The sequence below is a fragment of the Monodelphis domestica genome, chromosome 8 (genome assembly GCF_027887165.1).
Source record: "Monodelphis domestica isolate mMonDom1 chromosome 8, mMonDom1.pri, whole genome shotgun sequence".
Classification (NCBI taxonomy): Eukaryota; Metazoa; Chordata; class Mammalia; order Didelphimorphia; family Didelphidae; genus Monodelphis; species Monodelphis domestica.
In genome coordinates this window covers 210,925,574-210,930,642 of record NC_077234.1, presented here as the reverse complement: position 1 = coordinate 210,930,642, position 5,069 = coordinate 210,925,574, and positions in this window count along the sequence as shown.

Genomic DNA, 5,069 nt, shown 5'->3' with positions numbered 1-5,069 from the left:
GAAGGTGGCCTAACAGTACCAGATCTCAAACTATACTATAAAGTAGTGGTCATCAAAACAATATGGTCCTGGCTAAGAGACAGAAAGGAGGATCAGTGGAATAGACTTGGGGAAAGTGACCTCAGCAAAACTGTCTATGATAAACCCAAAGACCCCAGCTTTTGGGACAAAAATCCACTATTTGACAAAAACTGCTGGGAAAATTAGAAGACAATATGAGAGAGATAAGGTTTAGATCAACATCTTACACCATACACCAAGATAAATTCAGAATGTGCTGTAATAGATACCACTATTGGGAGATTTATGGTAATATGGCAATAACATCAGGAAGCAAGCTGGGAAAGACTGGATCTTGCACTCCTCCCCCCATACCACTTCCTATTCCCCTCTCAACTGATTTGAGTGCTCTCCCCAGGAATGGTAAAGTTGAAGATTTCTTTTAAATAACTAACTCTCCCCCTCAAATCTTTAACTAAGAGGTCTTTTATTCTTTAAAATAGGGAAGGGAAGGAGAGGGAGGAGGGGGAAAGAGGAAAATAGGTTTCCCTAACTTTTCCTGTTGATTGGAGATTTCAGAATGTGTTAAATTCAGGAAATAAAGTGATTTTTCTCTAAGGGGACATGTTGACAGCAAAGCTGACAGAGTTTCTTCTGAGCTAAGCTCTAAAAGTCTTCTCAGTACTCAGTCATGTAAATAATCACTGACCAAGAGAGTCTGGCTTCTACCTTTCTTCCAACAGTCAGAGAAGAAGTGAGGGTCAAAACAGCTCAAGCTGCCCAACTGCTTCCTTCAAAATTCCATGGAACTGTGACTCCATCACAGTAGATTGACATTTCCCCAAAGTTCCAAGTCCCTTGCTTTTTTGCAGATCCATTTTGTCACTTCTTAAAATCCTCATTAACAGGGTGAATGACTTGAATATAAAGAAGGAAACTATAAGTAAATTAGGTGAACCCAGAATAGTATACATGTCAAATCTTTGGGAAAGCAAAGATTTTAAGACCAAGCAAGAGTTAGAAAAAATTACAAAATATAAAATAAATAATTTTGATTACATTGAATTAAAAAGTTTTTGTACAAACAAAACCAATGCAACTAAAATTAGAAGGGAAGCAACAAATTGGGAAATAATCTTCATAACAAAAATCTCTGACAAAGGTCTAATTACTCAAATTTATAAAGAGCTAAATCAATTATACAAGAATCAAGCCATTCCCCAATTGATAAATGGGCAAAGGACATGAATTGGTAATTTTCAGATGAAGAAATCAAAACTATTAATAAGCACATGAAAAGGTGTTTTAAATCTGTTATAATCAGAGAAATGCACATCAAAACAACTTTGAGGTACCACCTCACACCCAGCAGATTGGCTAACATGACAGCAAAGGAAAGTAATGAATGTTGGAGGGGATATGACAAAATTGGGACATTAATGCGTTGCTGGTGGAGTTATGAATTGATCCAGCCATTCTGGAGAGCAATTTGGAACTATGCCAGAAGGGTGCTAAAAGTCTGCCTGTCCTTTGATCCAGTCATAGCACTGCTGGGTTTATACCCCAAAGTGATAATAAGGAAAAAGGTCTAGAATATTCTAGAATATGTACAAGAATATTCATAGCTTTGCTCTTTGTGATGGCAAAAAAAATTGGAAAATGAGGGGATGCCCTTCAATTGGGGAATGGCTGAACAAATTGTGGTATATGTTGGTGATGGAATACTATTGTGCTAAAAAGAATGATGAACTGGTGTAATGGAGGTATTGGTTGGTGGTAAAGAAGGAGGAATGGATATTCCCCCTGAAAGCAGGATCCAGGGAGACAACTGATGGTTTAAGGTTGACTCAGACAGAGAAGAGGGGGGTTTGAGTAATTTTCCCCCTTCAGCCTTTTTCCTCAGCTATGGCTGCTCCCACAAATTTGGCTCTTGACTTCCTCCACTACTAGAGCCTAAAAGGTTCTTCTCAGGAAGATTACTACCCCACCCCACCCCTCAAGCTGTCCCACTCACACTTACGTCACTTTGGGAAAGGATAACAACTTTAATAGAAATTAAATCAACTAGTATAACACAAAGAAAATGGCTGACAGGACAAGAATGGAGGAGGACTTCCCTCCTTGAGGTTGGGGGGAACTCAGGCCTTGAAAGCCTGGGTCCCCCTAAGATAGAGTCAGGTTGACTGGCCCTAGTCTTTGGCTCCCTGGCCACAGTTCAGACCCAGGGTACCAGGAACTGTGAGGCAAAGTTTTGACAGAGGCTCAACTGTCTTTTTCAGATGTCTCTTCAGTTGGGAATTGGTGGGGGAAAGAAGGTCCAATTACCAGGAGAGGAAAAGTGAATAAATCCCCAGGAGGATGGTTTGTCCAGACCTCTTCTCCTAGGCTTCTCAAGGTTGAGAGAGAAATCTAACTGAAATCTCAGTCAGAATCTTCTGGCTTCTCAACATTCTAGACCTCCTGGGACCCCTCCCTCCTCAAGGTGATCAGATCCATCAACTCTTCAGCCTGTCACTCTTCCTAGAGTGCCCTCTGTCACACTGGAGGAATTCCATGTGAACTGGAATGACCTGCAGGAATTGATGCAGAGTGAAAGGAGCAGAACCAGGAGAACACTGTACACAGAGACTGATACACTGTGGTACAATCGAACGTAATAAACTTCTCCATTAGTGACAATGCAGTGATACTGAACAACCCGGCGGGATCTATGAGAAAGAATACTATCCACATCTAGAGGAAAAAAACTGTGGGAGTAGAAACACAGAAGAAAAACAACTGCTTGATCACATGGGTCGATGGGGATATGATTGAGGATATAGACTCTAAATGAACAGCCTAATACAAACATCAACAATATATAAATAGGTTTTGATAAAAGACACATGTAAAACCCAGTGGTTGTCGGCTACAGGACGGGGTGGGGGGAGTGGAGGGAAAGAACATGACTCTTGTAACCTAGGAAAAATATTCTAAATTGACTAATAAAATAAAATAAAATAAAAAAAACAATGGATAGAAAATACAACACAGACTGACTTAAGTAAAATTGTAAGTCAGCACTCTAAAAACTCAAACTTTCCTGTGCTCCCAACCCTTCTGTTCTAGGCCATTTAATTCTTCTTATGCCTAGACAGAGAGAACAGAAATAGCAGCTTCTCTATTGGTCTTGAGGCAACTAGGGAAGGTCCTGAAGCAGAGTAAATAAAATCTTTCTCTGACACTCCAAGGTAACTTTTGGCTTCTTCCCAGGATGAAAATCACTCAGTTAACCACTTGAAAACTCCCTTCTCCCATCAAAACAAGCCACCTACCTACCCTGGCACTATTTGAAAGTGCAAGCAAATAGGCACAAAATTATTTCCCTGATGGTGAACAAAAGAAAGACCTCTCCTGAAAGTGTTATCTGGTAAGGAAACAGGCTGCCTAGGAAGATTTCAGGACTTCATCTTTCTTAAATAAGAGATTCCTCTGTCAGCAAAAGGATTTGTCTGGCACAGATCCCGAAAAAAACTATTCTTAAACTCATAAGGCCATCTGAGGATATTGTCTTTTTCAACATTCTTTCCATGTTGATAAATTGATAGCCCAGTAGATGGCAGCTGAAACCATTGGTTCTGCTAGGTTAATATACTGAATGAACTTTTCAATATATTTATTTTTTATCCGGAATCTAAACACCAAACAAAATCGAAATTTCCATATACATAGTAGAACTTGTATGTACTTAAAAAAAAAAAAACCCTTACCTTCTGTCTTAGAATCAATATTAAGTATCAATTTGAAGGCAAAAGAGTGGTAAGGCCTAGGCAATTGGGCTTAAGTGACTTGCCTAGGGTCACACAGCTAGGAAGTATCTGAGTCCAGATTTTGTTTTTCTCACTGCAATATTTATTAAGGAATTTACATATTACACAGGAGAAAGTCAACCAAAAATTTTGGTTTACACAAATGAAATCTTTTAAACAAAAACTTTTGTTTTTCTTTCCTCTCAACTCCAGACCTATCTCTCTATCCATGAAGTCACCTACCTGGTCCATGTACTTTTTTTTCCTAATGTCCTTTTTTTTTTTTAAAGCCTTACTTTCTGTCTTAAAATCAAGAGCAGTAAGGGCTAGGCAATGGGGGTCAAGTGACTTGCCCAGAGTCACACAGCTAGGAAGTGTCTGAGATCAGATTAGAACCAAGGACCTTCAGTTCCTAGGTCTGGCTCTCAATCCACTGAGCTACCCACCTGCCCCCTCAATGTGGTTTTAAAAGGCAGAACATTTCAGCTTTTAAGTCCTTTCCTTGTCACTTATCATCCTGTAGGTTAGGTTCTATGAAAATAAGGAAATAATATATACTCGGGCTGAGTTCATAGCAAATATTAGGGACCCAATCAATGATCTTATTAATACCCATGGTGAGGAAACTTCTTGTACCAATGGAAGTTGGAACGTTCTCTGCAACCTATTATCTTAGAGAGCTGCCTAGAACAGTGAGAAAGGATAAGTAGTTACTTGCCCAGGATCACATAGCCAGGATGTGGAGAGGCAGGGGACATATTCAGAAAGTCTTTGATTAGGTGGAATTTAAATGATGAGATCACTTTTATTGATAAGTAGGGGTGTGTCCAGAGAAGGGCAATCATGTGCATGAAGAACCCTCAAAACTCTATTATTTAAAGAAACAGTACCTTTAGATTAGAAAAAAGAAGATTCTGGGAGGAAAGGGAGAAAAACAGAATCGCTATCATTGATCACTATCAATGTATGTGAAGAGCCATTGTATGAAGAAAGATTCAGCTTGTTTCATTTGGTCCCAAGAGTGAAATCTGCTTGTGTTTTGCCCCTACAATTATCTTGTCTCTTATATAGTTAAACAAACATAAACATGGATATGTATGTGTATGTATACCCACATGTTGTCTCCTCTGGCTAGACTGTAAGCCCCTTGAGAGCAGGAATTCTCATGCCATCACTGACAATCTGCTTGCCAGTGATGTAGAAGGGGCTGGAGCTTCCAGGTCCTTGACAATCCTGAGAGTCTGTAATTAAAACTAAAACATAAAAATGAAATAGACAGGG